This window comes from Xenopus laevis, chromosome 6L, assembly GCF_017654675.1.
Source record: "Xenopus laevis strain J_2021 chromosome 6L, Xenopus_laevis_v10.1, whole genome shotgun sequence".
Taxonomy (NCBI): Eukaryota; Metazoa; Chordata; class Amphibia; order Anura; family Pipidae; genus Xenopus; species Xenopus laevis.
Window position 1 is genome coordinate 132,768,971 of NC_054381.1, and position 20,985 is coordinate 132,789,955.

General features: G+C 38.3%; 1 long non-coding RNA gene across 1 annotated transcript; it reads left to right on the forward strand.

Annotated features, from left to right (window-relative positions):
* Window positions 1-1,732: 1,732 nt before the first annotated feature.
* pkia.L lies at window positions 1,733-17,985 on the forward strand. The gene is made up of 3 exons (XR_005961995.1): window positions 1,733-2,086; window positions 17,530-17,684; window positions 17,943-17,985. It is a non-coding gene; the product is annotated as a protein kinase (cAMP-dependent, catalytic) inhibitor alpha L homeolog (long non-coding RNA).
* The last annotated feature ends 3,000 nt before the right edge of the window (window positions 17,986-20,985 follow it).

Below are 20,985 nucleotides of genomic sequence, written 5' to 3' on the forward strand. Positions count from 1 at the left end.
GCTTGATCCTAAATAATATATAATTAATCCTATTAGAGCCAAAACAATCCTATTTGGGTTTATTTATTGTTAAAATGATTCTATAGTAGCCTGAGACCATGGTGATCCAAAATACGGAAGGACCCCTTACCTGGAGAACCCGAGGTCTCATGCATTCTGAATTACAGACCAAATACTTGTACTACGCCTAAACATTAATCCCTAACAAAAAAATAAAATCCCCATGGCCTCCACTCATTGGCTCTGTAATTGCAGGGTACTGCAGAGAGATTGGTGTCCGCCATCTTCAGCCACATCTAAAAAATCATGTAAATAAACCCAATAGGCTGGTGTTGCTTCCAATAAGGATTCATTTTTTTCAGGTCAAGAGCAAGGTATTGTCTTATTATTACAGAGGAAAAACAAAATCATTTTTAATCTTTTTAACTAAATGGAGTCTATGGGAGACAGCCTTCCCTAATTCTGAGGTTTGTGGATAATGGGTTTCTGGATAACAGATCCCATACCTGTATATAAATATAAATATATATATTCAATATTTTATATTGTATGCTATATATTTAAGAAATGCGCTATTCTAAATAAGTGGGTAGTGATTGGCTATAAGCGTATATTTATTGGTGAAAATTCATTTTAATTTTAAAAATAATTAAAAAAAACATTTATTTGGCAGTCCCATTTTACTTTGCCTAAATAATGGTTCCATGAGTCATACATGTTGTTGGTGGCTATGGCCTAGTTTAGGTATATGATCACAGGACCCCTCTTAATATCTGATATATTGGTTTACAGTGGGGTGCTATTAATGTTATTTATAAGCAAATATTTCTGCATGATGTAGCATGATGTAGCATAATATCTGCCTGCTCAAAAATCGAGAACTTGAGAACTTCTGAAACGATGTTGGTTCTTGCAATGTAATGTAATTTGTGTCCTGATAAACTGCAGTCCCCTCACAAACATCTTTTTTCCCGAGAAAACAACCTCGGCCTTTACAGCCTACCCTCATAATTTTTATCTTCCATCCCTTTAACCAGTTTAGTTGCACGTCTCTGCACTGTCTCCAGCTCATTTATATCCCTCTTAAGGACTGGAGTCCAAAACTGCACTGCATACTCCAGGTGAGGCCTTACCAGGGACCTATAAAGAGGCATACTTATGTTTTATCCCTTGAGTTAATGCCCTTTTTATGCAAGATAGAACTGTATTTGCTTTAGTAGCCACAGGATGACACTTCCTGGAATCAGACAACTTGTTATTTACAAAATTCTCCAGATAATTCTCAATTAAGTATACCCATTTTCGAGAGATTTGTCGCCCACAGTCGTGCATTTTTATCTAGGGTGACAAATCTCTCCGTCGGCCACTGCCCTTAGGATGGTCCTATATGAGCCAATAAGCTGCTGAGTCACTGGTCTGGAGGGACTGCCAGTGGAGGGAGTTGGTAGCTTTTAACACAACAGAAACAAATAGAGCAGAGAACGCCTAGAAGGGACAAAGATTTTTTTTAATTATTTTTAAACTCTTAATAGCAAACACTCTTTGTTGAACAGAGAACATCTAAAATATGGTTGGCTAAATGATTTACTCATTTAAACTTTGTAGGCATCTTCCCATTTTTTATTGTTTTTTAAACCTGGATTTGGCAGTTTAAATCTATAAAAACAACTACATCTGGATCCTTTTCACTGCATATTTGCTGAGTCTCAAAGAATACAAAAGAATCCATTGCAGCAGTAACAGTGGGCTTGTGTACACACTTTTATCCTTCATTCCCGGATTTATTTGCTTAGGAAACTTCTAGTGCACATATGCATGCAGACTATGCAGAGACCTTTTTTCCAATCACCGTTGATTCAATTTCTTAATCCATACCAATAAAGTTATATGAAGAAAAAAAACAGGGAGCTGTAGACAGGCGTGACAAAAGCCTCCAAAAAAAGAGAATCAGCAGCTGCTGTCTGGTCGAAGAAGTCTGCCTCTTAATATCACGTTATCAAGCCTTTGCAACAGCAGCTGAGCAATATAAGAGCTGAACGGAGAAGCCCTGCTGTGCTGGAGATTTCTGTGGCAGAAGATAAAAAAGGTAAGATTCATTTTTCTTGCATCTGACATATCATTTGATGAAGTTAAATGAAATGGCTGATGTACTTTTTGTTCAAAATAGCTTGTGTCACAGGCACATTCAGAGTGGGCAATCAGAGCGGCTTTTTCTAGAGAGACTGGCAGAATTACCAAGAGAGCTTGCCGTGACCTAGGGATAAAAAAACATTCTTTGTTTTATGCTAAGCAAGCCCTTAGCCTCTCTAATTGCTGTTTGTCACATACAGAGATATAAAAGGCACAATAGGAGGAAATTACCTTTTGTCTTGACATGAAACAGTAGGGGTCCGTGTACTGTAGAAGAAGAGCTAAGCAGAAATTGAAGTCTGTTTGTTAGATGATTAATTATTGAAACCATACAATGTCCCTGTTTGTGGCATGTGTACAGTAGGAACATTCCTGAGAGCTATTGGTCCATAAAGAGGGTACCAAGTAGGCCATGCATTGTTGCCAAGCAACAGCATCTGCCAGCTCTTAAATAACAGATACATTAAAAATATCCATAGATGTACAAAAAAAATTGTCTAGTAAAAAACACACGAGAAAACAAATAATGCAGGGTTCATGGGGTATCTAGTATTATTTTAGTGTTTTCAGTTACGTAGTATGGATTAAATGACTAGTCGTAGGGATTTAGGATTACACAACGTTGATTAAGGAGCATGGATTGTATGAAATGTATCTCACAGATGAATTAAGACTGGGTTAAGTCCTGAGAAGTGTAGTGATTTGGGGGCCCAAACTTCCCTTGTCTCCAACTCTTAAAGGCACACACATTATTGCCTTTGCTGCTGTACCTGCACAACTGAAGCAACAAGACACAGTTTCGTATGCTGTGACTGGATAACTGCACAGCTGGGGTCCTGGGTAGAAACCATGGGGATTTTGTGCATACTCTGACTATGTAAGGCAGATATGGATACCGTAAATCAGTGATCCCCAACCAGTGGGTTGCGTTCAACATGTTGCTCACCAACCCCATGAATGTTGCTCCCAGTGACCTCAAAGCAGGTACTTATTTTTAATTCCTGGTTTGGAGACAAGTTTTGGTTGCATAAAAAATAGGTGTAGTGCCAAACAGAGCCTCCTGTACACTTCCTGTCCATAAAAAGTCGGGGATCCTAAATCATTCTAACCATTCTACATTTGAAGAAAGATCAAAGCATTATTCACCTAAAAAAAAGTATTTTAAGCACATACAATGTTTACACAATAAATCCTTGGACCATCAGTTTGCAATGGCATAGTAGTTAAGGTCCTATTTCTTAACTTTGGGTAACTACAGCTCGCAGTACATATAATCAAGGTTTAAAGCACCCTGAGAGTTGTAGTCCAGTAACATCTGGGAACCCAAGGTTAGGAAACAAAGCATTAAAATGTTTATAGCACTCACCGGTTGGTTTTTTCTATTCATTAAAATATATTCATGGTTTATTCCTTCTATAACAGGAAAACATAAGTGATTAGACCTTTCTTAGATTGCAGTCAGTTCTAAAGTCATGTGAAGAAGAACTGAAACACTGGACATCAAAGGGGACCAGTCTCTGGTCTGATTATACAATGTAGGGCCACAATAGGTGAAGAGCAGCTCTACAGCTGAAGGAGGTCCTGATCTTTTATTTCTTCTTTGTTGACGCACTGCTTGGTGTAGTGTTGGCTATACATAATTTTTTTTAAAAAGTTCACCATAGAGAGTGTAAGATCTTGATAACATTTTGTTTTATACATTGCAGTGATGGTTAACAAAGACCTTTCATTTTCCCAGTCTACTAATGTTTTGGAAAAATGAATATACTTGGAAAGAAAGAGCCATGACTTGAGACATCAGTGCTTTAACCAAGGTAATCAGCAACATTTTTTGGGGCTGCCGCCTCCCCCCCTCCTGTCCGCATTTAAAACTTTAGTGAAGGAGCGGGTCAAAGGGGGGCTGCATCACAAATGCAGAGAGCGATGATGTGCTTGCTGCACTTGCAGAGCCGAATTTCCAGTTTGAAAACCAGAAATTCAGCTCTTAAAGTTATGGATGGCTTTAACCGCTCACTGCCACCTGAAACAAGGTTCTCTTCTTACCTCATTGAAGGAGCAACCATACTGGTGATTGTTTTAATTTCATGAGCAATATTTCCAAAAACAGCAACCAGATATCTGCTTTCATCATTCTTAGTGCACTAGACTGGTCTCCATTCACTGCTGATTCATTGCGATATTTCACAGGAATCAGACAAACCATGTCGACATTTCTTCATTACTCTCAAAGCACAATGCATTGTGGGTAAAAAACACATAGACAAGTATCAGTTGTACCTTCTATAAAAGAGTATCACATTTCCTGTTGGTATACTGATCATGTTTCATCTGACTCATATTATTTTGCTGATACTTTTATTGTACCTGCTCTTCAAGACTAAGTCAAGGATGATGATGCATGAACTTGGCTCCTGATCAACGGAGCTGTTCATTAAAGGAGAATTAAACAATAAAAAGCAATATGGATAGAAATGTTATAATACATATAATATAATGATATAAACTAATTGTCCCACCCAAGAGGTCTAGCAGCCATATAACAGTAAGGATCTTTAGCTTCAAAATGACTGTTTCTCTACACTGCTGTTGAGAAGCTTAGTTTAGGGGGCATCAGAAATTATCAAAACATTGCAGAAAGTTAACAAATTGGAATTGATTTTTAATTAATGCTGATGTAGAATGCATGCATGTAAGTTTTGCGTTGTGAACCTGATTGAATAATATGCCTTCCAATGTGAATCTCCATTTATCCCCTAGCATGAATATATGAAATGAATGAATATACTGAAATCAAATAATGTTTTGCCTTGCATGTATCTGAAATTGTATGTTTTACCTTAAAATTTTCCCCAGTAGGAGATGTATGTCACAGAAAAGGTATTGCTAAACAGAGAGTTTTTTCTCTTTTCAATGAGTTTTGTTGTCAGGTCCTAGAAGCTTGAGTCTTATGGAAGGAACAGGCAGGACAGACACTCTGTTCCACAAGTCCATCTTAAATATTAGAGATGACTTTCCACAGAAAAGCTGTCCTGTGGAAAGGTTCACCGTGCTGAGCAAAATTACCAATACATGAGGTTTTCCTGGTAATGAACCAGGGTGGCAATTAAAGGGAGTCAGTAAGAGCACTCCTCCAGTAGAATCTTGCATTAAAACAGATTTTTCTATATTTAATGTTAAAATTTGGGGCTAGACATGCTCTCGGTTTCCCAGGTGCCTTAAATCATGTGATTTGTGCTCTGATAAACTTCAGTCACTCTTTACTGCTGCACTGCAATTTAAGTGATATCGTCCCCTCCCTTTCCCCCCAGCAGCCTATCAACAGAACAATGGGAAGGTAACCAGTTAACAGCTCCCTGACACCTGCATTGCTAAAATTACTTAAAAACTTTCTCTCCTGCTGCTCCTTACATTTGGAATGCCAAATGAGAGAGTTTTCCCTCTCTGCAATAATAAACTCAAATGCTTTCTCTTGGAACACTCGCATAACTCCTACACATATGATACAATGACAGCCACTGTTTGTTTCCACCTGCCTAGATTGTAAGGTCTATGGGGCAGAGACTTCCTTTAACTTTAATGTATTTATATTTAATTGCATTGACCTCTGTCTTTTACAAAAGTGTTGCTCTAAAAATAAAATATGCATACAAAGTAAACATCAGGAAGCAGAGGCGATTGGGCACTTATGTTTCGTCGTGGGCAAAAAAACTCCACGTGTGACTTTAGCCTTGGGATCAGTGCTGTACCCCCTTTATAGGAACATTAATCAAATCCAGAAGAGTGCCATTTGCTAATAATGCTTAACCACCCACAGTTATCTGTTACTGAATTCCTTGGCTTTACTCATGATATCTTTTGATAAATATTTGCTAATTTAACTTGCTGGGTGAGCTTTGTTGTGCAGATTTGGAATGCACAGTGTATTCTATAAACATAAACACTGCAATCTGGTTCAACAGTTGGAATAAATTGTTGTACAGCAGAGCTATAGACAGAATGTGTGGTCTGCTAAAAGAGAATTCCGTAGGTCAAACTCGCATGCCTTAAAATAAAGAGATCTTTGTCTTGTGGTTCTGGCAAAATATTTCAAGGGAAATGAGGGTGATCAATAAGGGATTTTGAAAATAATAACATTTTGTTCTTTACTGCTAAATAAATGCTTCCATTGTGAAAAATGTGTTCAAAATGAATCAATTGGAAAGAGCAGCATTCCATGTTCCACTATCATAGGGTACTATCTGCAAGAAGTTTGTATGCTCTTGCTGTGTCTCCTTTGCTTTCCTCTGGGTACTCTGGTTCCTTTCAAACAGACTCCAAAAGCATACAGGCAGGGTGATTGGATTCTCATAAAATTTACCATGGCTACAGTTTACTAGGCCTGTGTACGAACTCAGTACGCGCAGTGCATATTTATTCGCAAAAGGTTGTTTTTCCCATGCTTTTTCCTGAACGCTAAAGTATTGCACAGCTGTGACCGTCTTTCCGGTCTTTGGAATTCTCATTGTGACTAAATTTTCGCAAATGACTCACAGATGAGATGGGTCAGGCACTTTGCGAGGTTGTTGTGCTAGAAAATAGCGGTGACAGTTAAATTTGCAAAACTGTTTTGCGAATATTTTTTCCACCACCAAAGTTGTGGCGTAATTCAAACGCAGAGTGTGCGCATAAATATTTGCAATTTGCGATTTTTCCCATATTTAAAAATCTCTTATAGACATTCGCAGTGTGAAAAACAAATTCGCAACTCTGTTTGCTCTTATTCAGCTTTATAAATGTAACCAGGTAACATATTTTCACTGCGCAAAGTTTATAAATGAGCCCCAGTGCCTTTTGTTACATTAGCAGGGTGTATGTATGATCCAGTATGAAATGGCTGCTGGCGAACATGCACCGTGACATTAAAAATAATAACCAGAAGTTGTACTGATTGCACTAACTTTTATCACATTATCCAATGTATAATGTGTTTTTTTTTGTCCATTTTGTGCTTTTAACACAGCTATAGGGTTTAGTCAACACCTGTTTATGGGGCCTTAGCATCCTATTTAAAATACATCTATCACCAGCTAATAAGAGATAAACTGTAGTATAAAGGGGAATATGCAGTTTGATAGTTGAGGGTCAGGTTAAAAAAAACAGATGGTTTTGGGAACATAGGTTTAGTATTGGGTGTAGTAATAGGGGTACTCTCTCTAAAATGTTGCTGGCACACAAATGTCTATACTGGTACACCCCTGTGCTTCATAATTTTGTGCTTGGTTTAACTGCCTAAAAGAAGGGTGTAAATAAACCAGGATTTGGATCAGGATTCACGAAGACGTCCGTGTAACCTACCCTTAAAACCATGTGAATTTGCAGCTCTGAGCAACTGAAAATGACAATTTTTTTTTAGCAAAATTGATCGAACTGAATCCAAATATTATGGCTGTGGTACATCCCACGTATGAGGTCTTTATACTGCCTCTTGTACCAGGAATAAGCACAGAGACAGAATGAATCCTGGGACCCATAGGACAAAAGAATACAAGACATTCTTGGTCCTGAAACATCTCTATTATTCATTCTGTCAGTACATTACATTTTAATGTCACTGTTATGTTTCATTCAAACTACCGCAAGCTTATGCTATAAGAAAATATATATTAAGAATTTAAACCATGCATTGTTAGATGCATTCCCTGGGTAGAAAGTCACTTGGACTTTTTTTTATAACAGAAAAGCTGTTATGCCATTTATCATTTTCACTTCAGTCTTATACAAAACACCACCTGTTCTATATCAGTATCTAGTATAACAGATATCAGCTGAAAATGAGTCACTTGTTCCTTCAGCAACAAATGACCCTGCAAAAAGCTACTCAAATAGTAAACTGTAGAGTAATGACCTACAGTAACCTAACAAATGATCATTGATGAAATGTTGATGACTATTTTAATAATATACAGTATCTTACACAGTGTAGTATATGACTGGAGCTTACTTTTCATCAAGCTCCTGATCCACCACCTAGATGGATTAGTGTAGCATAATCAACAGCGAAGCTCATCTGTCATTGCTATGCTTAGCTGCCACTGTAGTGTTAAGCAGACTTACCAACATCATTCAATAACTTCATAGTTTAGTGCAAACTGATAGTATGGATATATTCTTTTCAATTGCCTTAATGGAAACACCTAAGGCTGACAATTTGTGCCAAGATTTGGTCAAGCAGTTTGGCCATGCAAACCGTGCCGCTTACTGTCTAGGCATGTACAGTATATCTCATTTAGGTGAGTAGTTTCAACAAACCATCCTTCAAGCCTATCAATTGGTCTGTTCAACTGAAAATTGTATCTGCTGATGACCCTTCTCTGAGGATAAATCATGCACAAACAGCATGAGTTTCTAGTAGACTTAAGGTATGAAGATCTTTATCTGAAAACCCCAGGTCCTGAGCATTCTGAATAGCAGGTCCCATACCTTTATATTTTATAACTGCCTTAGCATACAGACTACGATAGGGGACACAGCCTTGCTGAATGAATGTAGTAAAACTGCAAAACTTCCTGAAACAGTCTGTAATATAGAGTATTATTACTAAAGTAATAATATAAAGAATAATATATCATCTACTTGCACAAAATTGATATATATTACAAGCCTCCAGTGAGTTTTCAGTCATCTAAGTATGGCCAAGGTGACTTGTACTATATGTATGGAGAGCATTTATAGAAACCATGAAAATAAAACTCTGTGAGAAGTCCTCCATGAGATTATAAAAATATGTGGGTGATGTCAGAATAGATCAGATATGTATATGAGTATCATCAGCATACATTTGGATTCATTTTGTGTACTGCGCAAATGTCTACATACCAACGCAAACAATAAAGGCAACAGGGGAGAAAACCTTTCTAGAATCCCTGTGTTAGGCAACTTCATATAGAGAAGAAGCAAGGGATACTTGTAGATAATAAACTTGGCTGTAGCAAGCATTGTCAGCCAGCAGATACAAAGGTAAAGAAGGTTTTCAGCTGGGTAAAGATTTGTGCAAGGAAAGGGAAATCTTTAAAAAATAATTTTAGGTAAAGGAAAAGTCTCAGTTATGAAGAAATACTGGACGAGTTAGCGTTCTTTATACTGGGGAAGAGGTGCTAAAGGGAAATTATGTATATATATATATATATATATATATATATATATATATATATATATATATATATATATATATATATATATATATATATATATATTTAACTTAAAGCAGGATGCGGCACTCACACGGACTTGTTTTTTATTGGACCAGTCTTTATTGTCCCTGTGAGTGCCGCATCCTGCTTTATGTTCTATATATCCTTTATGCTGGTACCCGGGCAAAAACCTAGTCAACGGTGTGCACCTTGGATTTGTGAATATATATATATATATATATATATATATATATATATATATATATATATATATATATATATATATAAAACACAATAAACTGCAGCTCATCCCTTTTTATTGGGTGCACGTGGGTGAGGCTTGATAAACAAATTACACAAAGTTTAACCCCAGCACTCCAAGAGAAACCTATTTTTGCACAGCTGAACTGTAACTAGTAAAAAAGACACTTTTAGTTACAAAGTTTGTACAAAATATGCATAAGCGGACGCGCCCCGTCAAGGCAGTGTCCATGCGTCAGTCCTACCTAAGTGAAAAAAGTGTTATTTTTGGGGGGAGAAAGACCATACCTGCTTTTCTCTTTATTTAGCATGATCTCTTCCAAAAACACCATCGAATGGGGGTTGGGAGAGCAAGCATTAAGGAGAGAGCCACCTCCCCATACTATTTAAGCTGTCCAACAACGTCAAAGTCATCCCTGGTATGGCTTGTCCTTTAATCAAATATCATTATTATTATTATTAACATGTATTTATATAGCGCCAACATATTGCGTAGCACTGTAAAGTAAATGTGATTATACAACTACATCACATGAATTACATATATAGAATATATGGAGTAACAAACATCACAATCAATACAGGTACAAAGAGGTGAGGAAGGCCCTATGCATAGGCATACAGTCTAAAGGGAAGGGAGTAATACACAAGGTGTGGGAGTGGGCAAAATCGAAGTAAGTGGGTGAGAAATGTGGTACTGTATGTGGTGTTGCGTTTGGTAGTTAAGCAGAGTGAGGGTAGGCTTCTCGAAAGAAGTGCGTTTTCAGAGATTTTTTGAAAGCAGAAAGGTTGGGAGAAAGTCGGACAGACCGTGGGAGAGCGTTCCAGAGGAGGGGTGCAGCCCTTCCAAAGTCTTGAATGCGAGCATGTGAGGAGGTAATGAGAGAAGAGTTGAGTAGCAGGTCAGTAGAGGAGCGTAGTAAGCGAGTGGGTGAGTATATAGAGATGAGTTCAGAGATGTAGGGTGGAGCAGAGTTGTGAAGTGCTTTGAAAGTCAGTGTCATTAATTTGAATTTGATTCTGAAAGGTTACGGAAGCCAGTGCAGGGATTGACAGAATAGCGAGGCAGAGGAGGAGCGGTTGCTGAGGTGTATGAGCCTCGCAGCAGTGTTCATTATGGACTGGAGAGGTGACAGTCTCTGGAGGGGGAGGCCAATTAAAAGAGAGTTGCAGTAGTCTAGACGCGATATGATGAGAGAGTGAATAAGAATTTTGGCAGCGTCTTGGGTGATAAATGATCGTATTTTGGATATGTTCCTTAGGTGGAAGTGACATGATTTAATAAGTGACTGGATATGAGGAGTGAATGACAGGGCAGAATCTAGGATAACCCCAAGGCACCGGGCCTGGGGAGAGGGGGTGATAGTGGAATTGTTAACTATGATGGATACTTCGGGGATGCTACTGGTGTTAATTGGAGGAAAGAGAACCATTTCAGTTTTAGAGAGGTTTAATTTAAGGTAACGTTGCGACATCCAGGTAGAGATAGCGGACAGGCAGGAGGAGACGCGAGTTAGGAGTTCTGGGTTGAGATCAGGAGATGAGAGATAGATCTGAGTATCGTCAGCATAGAGGTGGTAGTGGAAACCATATGAATTTATTAATTTGCCAAGGGAGGAAGTATAGAGGGAGAATAGTCCAGGTAGAGATAGCGGACAGGCAGGAGGAGACGCGAGTTAGGAGTTCTGGGTTGAGATCAGGAGATGAGAGATAGATCTGAGTATCGTCAGCATAGAGGTGGTAGTGGAAACCATATGAATTTATTAATTTGCCAAGGGAGGAAGTATAGAGGGAGAATAGTAATGGTCCCAGGACAGAGCCTTGAGGAACTCCAACAGAAAGAGGTAGGGGAGAAGATGATACTCCATTGTAGGAGACACTGAAGGAACGATTGGTGATGTAAGAAGAGAACCAGGACAGGGCTGTGTCACGAAGGCCAAGCGACTGGAGGGACTGGAGAAGGAGAGGGTGATCTACAGTGTCAAATGCGGCTGAGAGGTCAAGCAGTATTAGTAGTGAGAAATGATTGTTGGCTTTAGCGGTTAAAAGGTCATTAGTTAGTCGAGTCAGGGCATTTTCCGTGGAGTGTTGTGGCTTAAAACCAGATTGTAGGGGGTCCAGCAGGTTATTGTCAGAGAGGAATGAGGTAAGTCGGTTGTAGACTAGGCGCTCAAGTAGTTTAGAGATGAAAGGTAGCAGGAGAGATAGGTCGGAGGTTGTCAAGATTGGAGGGATCAAGAGAGGGTTTTTTCAGAATGGAGGTGACAAGAGCATGTTTTAGTTGAGAAGGAAACAGTCCAGTTGAGAGCGAAAGATTAAATAGGTGAGTTAAGGCTTTGATTAGACAAGGATTGGTATTGCGGAGAAGTTTTGAGGGAATTGGATCAAGCGGGCAGGTGGTAAGGTGAGAAGAGGCCAGAAGCTTTGAGACTTCCTCATCAGTGACAGGGGTGAAGGAGCACAGGAGAGACTGGGCAGTGTGGAGGGAGGGTGGTGGAAGTCTAGGGGGGTTGAGAAGTGTAATGTCCCTTCTGATAGTGTCAATTTTGTTTTTGAAGTGCTCAGCAATATCTTGAGCAGAGACAGATGTGCACGGAGGGGGTGGAGAAGGGGAAAGGAGAGTGTTAAAGGTGGAGAAAAGTTGTGCTGGTTTTTTAGAAAGGGAGTTAATGAGTGAAGTAAAGTATGTTTGTTTGGCTTGGAAGAGGCTGGTGTTAAAGGAGCGCAGGGCAGATTTGTAGCTCCAAAAGTCTGATTCTGAACGGGATTTGCGCCAGCGACGCTCAAGTGCACGTGAGTGTCTTTGGAGCGCTTTTGTATGAGCAGTATGCCAAGGTTGAAGTGGTTTGGGTCGAGAATGTTTAGTTTTTATAGGAGCAAGCTCATTTAGGGCAGTGGTGAGAGTACTATAGTAGACAGAGGTAGCCACATTAGGACATGAGATGGCTGAGATATTAGAGTGAAGAGAGTCAAAGGAAGAAGAGAGATGTGACACGTCTACAGCTTGCAAGTCACGGTAAGTACGTGTTTGGGGAATAGCAGGGGGTGAGGAGGGAGTTAGTGAGAGTTGAAATGTGAGCATATTGTGATCAGAGAGGGGAAATGGGGAGTTAGTAAAATTGGTGGTTGAACAGAGTCTGGTAAATATGAGATCCAGAGCATTACCATTGGAGTGAGAGGGGGAGTCTGAGCACAAAGATAAGCCTAGGGAGGAGGTTAGTGAAAGAAGTTTAGAGACAGAAGAGTTGTTGATGTTGTTAACGGGTATATTAAAGTCACCTAATATGATGGATGGGATGTTAGATGAAAGAAAGTAAGGAAGCCAAGCAGCAAAGTTGTCCAGAAATTGTGCAGTTGGTCCTGGTGGTTGATATATGACAGCAATGCAGAGTGAAACAGGAGAAAAGAGCCTAATGCAGTGAGCCTCAAATGAGGAGAATGATAAAGAGGGAACAGGTGGAAGAACTTTAAAAGTACAGCGGGGAGAGAGAAGCAAACCCACCCCACCTCCAGTTCTGTTACCAGGTCTGGGAGTATGAGTAAGGTGAAGGCCCCCATAGGAGAGGGCAGCAGGTGAGGCAGTGTCAGTAGGAGAGAGCCAGGTTTCAGTAAGCGCAAGTAGGTTAAAGGAATTTGCAATGAAATGGTCGTGTATAGCGGTGAGTTTGTTGCAAACAGATCTGGCATTCCAGAGAGCACATGAAAGATTAACTGGGTTTTTGGGTATAGGAGTAAGTGTTCTGTACTGTTTGAAATTGCTCCGGAGAGAAGGAGCTCGTGGCCGTGATATAACTGGGATGGGGTAAGGGCCAGGGTTTGGGGAAATGTCCCCAGCTGCCAGCAGTAGAAAGGAAAGATAGACTAAGTGAGAGTGGGAAGTCCTTGGTTTGTATGAAAAGGAGGAGTTTTGTTTTATCTGATTTATTAAGAGTTCTATTGCTTCAATAGCCATTTTACACAGGGACTAAGTTTTACCTGCAACTTACTAGCTGCTTTCAAGGTTAAAACTACCAAACATGGCTGCCCTTTTATTAGACACCAGTGGGATCACCTGACTAAAGCTGGGAAGGGTGGGAGCTACAACATGGAGCTGGTCACTGCTCCTGTATAACTATAACAAACAAGGGAGTTTGTGCTCACCACTAATTTTTAAAACCATTAGGTGGGGGTGCAATGAGGCTGTGGCCACAAAATACATATAGACAAATACAAGAGGTCCTCTGCATTCAACCAATTATCAATATATTTAGGACATTGAGACATTTTGTGCATACAGCTACTAAAAATGCCTTACCCTTTAAACAAAACAGGGATTGTTTGTCCATATATTTCAATATATTTAAGCTGGCCAACTACGTCAAAGTCATCCCTGCTATGGCGAGTCCTACAATCAACTTGCATCTGATTCATTAAGAATTCTATTGCTTCATTATACATTTTACACAGGGACTAAGTTTTACCTGCAACTTACTTGCTGCTTTCAAATTTAAGGTTCAAGCCTAATGGTTTTAAAAATTAGTGGTAAGCACAACTTTCCATTGATTGTTATTAAATACAGTATATAAATATAGATAGATAGATGATAGATAAATATTATAAATATAGAAGGGGACCATATAATAAACGTTCTAATATGTAATTTATCAGTAGGTCCTTCCAGCAGAAACAAGAGTATCAACTCCGATAAGAAGAAACGAGACGTTCTTTAAAGTTGTGTAATTCTCTTCCTGAACTGCTTGTACTGGCAGATATTAGTTTCAAGAAGGGGTTGAATGGCTTTTTAGCAAGTGAGAAAATACAGGGTTACTGAAAATAAATCTTAGTACACAGTTCATTGCCATCTTGGAGTCAGGAAGGAATATTTCCACCACTGAGGCAAAGTGAAGAGGCTTCAGGATTTTTGCATAAATCTGGATCAATTAGCAGTTAGGCAGGTTTCATATATAGAAGGTTGAACTTGATGGAGGTCTGTCTTTTTTCAAACAAAGTTATTATTTCACTATTAGATAAGTCTGTAGGTATCACATTGTTTAATATAATTTTTTTTAATCAACTGGATTTTTAATTTGATTTGCATAAAAGAAGCAAATACCACAGTAAATACAAACAAATAGAAATATGTTGTGTGGTACAAGGTAGCATGGCCCATATAAAGGTACAGGACTAACACAGTCTGATGATATTGTTATTGTTCCATGGCCCTGTTTGGGAGACTGTTTTAGAATTCTCTGCTTGACCACTCTTTCCAGGAATGGCAAGTTGCCTACTTATATTGTAGCATAGGATAGTTGGGGCCAGTATATGAATATGGATAGCCACAGATTTCTGCAGTTATACATTATGTTTTAGCTCATTGTAATAAGTATTCCACATGAACCAGTCTTCCTCTAATGCTAGTGAGGTGCAGTTTACTAGTCCATGTGCCTCCCTTGTTTTATTCTATTTATTAGGTCTCAAAAGGAAGGAGGAGCGGGGTCCTTCCATCGTGCAGCTATTAAGCACCACGTGCTGTAAATATGCAATTTAGTACTTTTTGTGTTCTCTTCCCAGCTCTAAGGATTTTGCCACCAAGTCTCTTTCCACAGACCATGAGGAAGGTTATTTTGGGGGCAGGTCCAGAATATATGAAACAATGTTGCTGGTGTTGCTCCATATCGTCAGCAATTCAGTGGCACCTAAGGGAAGAGTTTATGTAGAAGAGCCAGGGTGTACCATCCGAACTATATCTTATAAATATTTTCTTTAATGGATGTGCATATAGAGGTCTTTGTAGCATTGACCCATATCCTTTTTAGCTCGTCAATTGTAATGTGGGAATCTAAATCTGTCTAATTTATTACATTATATCGCTGGGATATATGGCCTTCTCTCCTCGACTATGGTACATAAATGTTCAAATGATGTCAAATCAGGCAGTTTCATAGTTCTACATACAGATTTAACACAGTGTCTCAGCTGAAAGTACATGAAATCCTTAAAACCACATAACTTATGCCCATCTACTATCTGTTGCTTGTCTAAGAAATCCCTAGTTCATAGATCAAAAAAATGAACAAATTGAAATGCTGCTGTATGATGCCAAAGTTGAAAAAAATGTGTCTCCAATCCTAGAGAGAAGGCCTCCTTTAAAAGATAGGGGGTGAGAGGGCGTGGCCTGCAAAGAGCAAAAAACTGAAATGATTATTATAAAAGATACCGCTGAGGTGTATGATTTAAAGGCCTCCTAGGCAGGCCCAGAATGGCAATCTGTGGGTTCTGGCAAATGCCAGAGGAGCTGCTATAAGGTCCCATAGAAAGTCAATATTTAGTGGGCTGGTGGGGGCTGTTTGGGCTTCTATGTGGGCTGATTGGGCCTCTGTGTACCTAAAATGCCAGGGCCTATTTTAATTCTCAGTTCAGACCTGCTCCCAGGTAACAGTTTTTGCAGAGTTAAGGAAATTTAAATAATGTGCTTATTGAATATTGATCAATTAGATCATTGTTAATATGATATCATCATAATGAATTTAATCATAAATAAAATATAATGAGGAGAGCAATCCAGAGGCAGATTTACTGCTACAAAGTGATTTGTTCCAGACTACCAAACACACAACATGTTTCGGGCCTCACACGCCCTTTATCAAGGGTAATTGTAATTGTAACTTGTAATGAATTTAATATCTATTTCTTCTTATGGTGTTTATGTTGGTCCATTGCCTATGTAACTTTTACAGGAGTGTGGTCTGAAATACTTTGCAGGAAGCAGTCTATATACTCATTGAGAATACCATGTATGCAAAATATTAATGTTCTCTGTGCAGGAAGCTATGTGACACTTCTCATATCCATAAAATGCCAACCAAAATTGTAATCACAAGTTGGCACGGATACTACATTTAGCATTAAGACCATACTGAATATTATATAGAGGATAATGTATTTCAGTAGCCATGGTACTTTTGTTATCTACTAAACTGCAAAAGCATTTTATGTGTTGTTATTCAGCCATGTTAATGCATGAGTATTTTCAAAATTAAAATTTCATTTTAATTTTGCAGCTTTACAGATTTTCCCCCCATAGCCATCTATAATGTCTTTGAATTTCTAGAAAAAAGTCAGGTTATATGGAGATCCTGGAGTTTTCAAAGTAGAGATTATCTAACTTTAACATTTGCCAATACAGCAATCTCATCGGTTCTTGTTGGGGCTCATTGGTATGCGATGGGCCCATTCAATTACAAACAAAGGTGAGACTGCAAAGAAAAGTAACCTGAAACCAGTTTTCCAAAACACATTCTGGACCATTACCTTCTCCTTAAATTTTCATTATCATCTGCTTTTCTCTGGCATGTGGTAACTGCTTCCTGAAGATCACAGAACTGCAAATGTATGGGGCTGTATGCATTTACCAAGATTTTGGAGTTGTTCTTTGCCTCCACTGTTTGTTCCTGGAGTTTCTGAATGTTATTTTTAAGAATGAAGAATTTAAATTCAGTTCTCCTGGTTTTGCCAATATAAGGTAGTTCGTTTTACCTTCTTGCTTTTTTGAAATGTAAAATGGACTATGTGGTGGGTGGCTTTGAACAAGGAAGATTTATGGGATCTGGCACCACTTTTGGTAGGCCTTTCCCCATGCGCAAACCCTTTAAACCAATCTTGCTTTGACCTCAAACCAACCTTTCCACTGAAAACAATCTTGCTTTGACTGCTATAGCATTCTTGTGCATGTAATCTAGACTCATTTTGAAATAACGGAAGCCATGAATGGAAGGAATGAAAAAAAAAACATTACAGATTATGGTCTACCAGAATTTAGAAAGTTGGTTTTTTAGTTTACTTCCACTGCTGGATAACAGGATCTTACCAATTCTGTAAAGTATGGTATTGAATGGATGTATTTGTTTCTGAAAAATCAAAAACTGATTTGTCTGCCTGTAAACAGAATCGCTGTCTTGCTGCTTGTAATTGGGCAAACCTTCAATTCTAGGGACAGCTGTCACAGTACTTGGAAAGGTGATGACACATCAAGCCAGAAATAGATCAGTTGCAATGGATGTTGCAAGCTACCAGCCTTGATACTGTATGTAAATACACACTACAACGGGCCTCTTTGGAGAATATTTCCGTGGAACAAATCAAAAGGTAAGTGGTATTTGTTGTTACTGCATTGGCATAGCAAGTGGTTTGTTGATCTTGCAGCTGCACATGCAAACTGAACATGCTAGCTGCATGCTATTTTTAGTCCATGGGTCCGGAGGGCTAAATAAAGACTGCTTAACAATTTCTCCACTAGGAATATGGTGGAATTAATTAACTCAAGAATGAATAAGCATATATGCTCTTATCTTTATTTGACCCAGGGTTTTATGTTTAAAGATATGTTTATACATTTATGTTTAGATCTGCTTTTTTTTTCATGCAATATGGATGGCCAATATTCAGGTAAGTGTTTGAAAATTGCTTTTACTCTACAAGTAAAATTCTATTTGTATTTAGGACCGGCAATTTGATTAACAGCAATAGAGAAAATTAGCAGCTGTGGCCTTTTAGATGAACAGGAAAATATGGTTAAAATACACACAGAGACATGACCCCTCTCTTTCTAGGTTAATTTACTTGCTTCTATTTCTGCTCTAGTCTTCTTTCACCATCAGTTATGCTCTACCTTCTCTCCATTAGCATTCTTGTGCATGTAATCTAGACCCATTTTGGAAAAATGGAAGCCAGTTTCCTCTTAATATTTCTATTACTACAAATGAAAATAAAAAAACATAACAGATTATGGTCTAGCAGAATATGTACTTTATTTAGCAACATGCTTAAATATTCTCATCCAATTGTAATTGTGTTTATTTAGGCATTGCTATGAGGAAACTTGGTAGCAATGACTGATGTGGAATCAACCTATGAAGATTTCATAGCCTCGGGGAGAACAGGAAGAAGAAATGCTCTGCATGATATACTTGTCTCCTCTACAAGTGGAAATACAAGTGAACTGGCTCTGAAGTTATCAGAGCTTGATATAACCAAGTCAGGTAAATGAACATTTGTTTGCTTGAATTAATCCTAACGGTAGCCCCCCCCATTATTTATCTTCCTTCTCATGACAACAGGCACATGCCAGGAAGTTAATGACCCATATACTAAAGGAGGTTCTTCCACTCCACTCTCCATACTATTTTCTATGTTGGCCTTGGAGGATGACTAACCATGCAGTCCAGCTTGGGTAATCATGCTCTCTCCCTACTGAAGCTCTAGGATTAATTTATATTATTCAACAGCTCTTATTATAGGGTAATGGCATTACTGTATGTTGCCTTTAGACCACAGTAAATCTATAATCTTGTGGGAATGCATCTGTTACCAGACACATTGCTGGATATGTGCCTGATGTTTCTTCTCTTATTTTGTGCAAGGCAGCACTTTCTATGGTCCCAAACAGTTTTTTCCCATGGACTGCAATAGAGTTTTCACGTTCTGAACTATATTGCATCTCAAATTAAATCTCGTCCATGAGTTTTCACTTTTTCTCAATGAACTGAATCTGGTCCAATGTTCTGTCTAAAGTAGCAGCTATTTCGCCACCTGCTGGAGAAACAACATCCCAGCTAGAATTGATTTTCAAAACATCTAAAAAAGAAAAATCAGGCACAAATGAGTAAGATGTGTCCCTTCTCAAAACATAATATGGATGATTAGTTTGTGGTTACAAGTTTTTGAATCGTTTGAACTGCTACAATCAATCACTTTGAAATAATGAAAACCAGTAGTCTTTTTGAATACTTTCTCAAATTAAATCCCACAGGAATTTTGCCCAAAATCATTTGAGAATATTAGCATAATCGAGAATAAATGCTGCAAGAATTCCATAACAATAGGAAGAGGAAAACCGACACAAACTAGATATAGTAGTCATATGTGTCAGGCATAGTAAAAATAATGCAACAAAAAAAATAAAAAACTGTTTGATCTTGGCGTTTTAAAAGATAATATTGATTTTCCAACAACATTTCTATCATTAACCCCATTGTATAAAACACACCAGTTTTACCATTCCATGGCAACAGTGCATTATATTATCGTTCCTTTTATTTTTTGGTGTTACTGTTCCTTTAACCTGCCTGTCAGTTTTTGGAGTGTGGGAGAAACATACACAGATATGACAAAACAGACAATTTCCTTGCAGACAGTGATAGAGATAACTCCTTTGGCATACTGTATTGAAATACATAGGTTCTGCATCTCTCCGACTGTTTAAATCAATCTTTGCCCTAGTGGAGCTTACAAGCTAAGTTACGTACCACATTGAAATACACTAGCGTTAGTTTCATATGAAGACACTTAACCCACCTGTATATATTTTTTATATACAGTTTGGGAGGAATCTATAATACATTGTATATTCTAATCTATAATATGTATGTATTACAGAAGTAGTAGGATGTTTTTACAAACGTTAGTCTTCCGGAACAAAAATTTCTCTAAAAACCAACACAAAATGAGCCATTCATCACTGGGTAGAGAAGATGGACCTTTTGTGTGTTTTTACATTGGTATATATGCTATTTTGTGTATGTACCTACTGAATACATATATAACGTCTAACATTTTATTTGTGGTTTCCCAAGCAGAAGGTGGTGAAAATGAACAGAAAAATCCAAGTGATAAAACTCCAGAAGAAACGAGTCAGCCACCAAAGCCAGAGAGCTAACACTTCAGTCTAATCCACATTAGGAATTATCGTGGAAGGGAACCAACCACAAAGCAATAATTGAAGCAAGATCAATTACATTAAAATGATGCATTTCAAAATGTATGTGACCATTTACTGGAGCATAGCAAAACAATTACAGTCAATCAAAGCTAATCCAGGAATATGTCCTAAATTGCTCATAAGCAATGGCTGACACAGTTTGGACATTTTGATAATGATGTGAAAGTGAGCAAGGCGTCACTCGAGAGCCATGGATGTTCACATAGTGAGTGGTTCCGAAACTATCAAAGGATTTAATTCTGTGCTGTTGTAAAGCCTTGCGTGATCTTTAAAACTTCAGACAGAAGCCCTCACTAAGAACAACAAAAATCAGTTAACTAAACCAGTGTATTTGTGTGTTTAATAGATCTGTTGTTTACAAAAGTTTTGTTTGGTACAAGCTTAACCTCTTACGGCGCCCTTGTAATAATGGGCACACATAAAATACTTGACACTGACTAGAAGGGGTTGGATTTACTTTTCCCTGCCAATCATTATTTGACAATCTAATCACAATCAGCTGAAAAAAATGTCAATTCTGTCAGAGCACTTACTAGATCACATATTACATATACAGTATGACGTTGATGAGCTTTTAGGACTACTCTTTTTAGTGACTTCACATCATTGTTTTTTATATTATTTAATTTCAAAGTTCTTAAAAAAAAAGAAGCTACGAATATTGTGCAG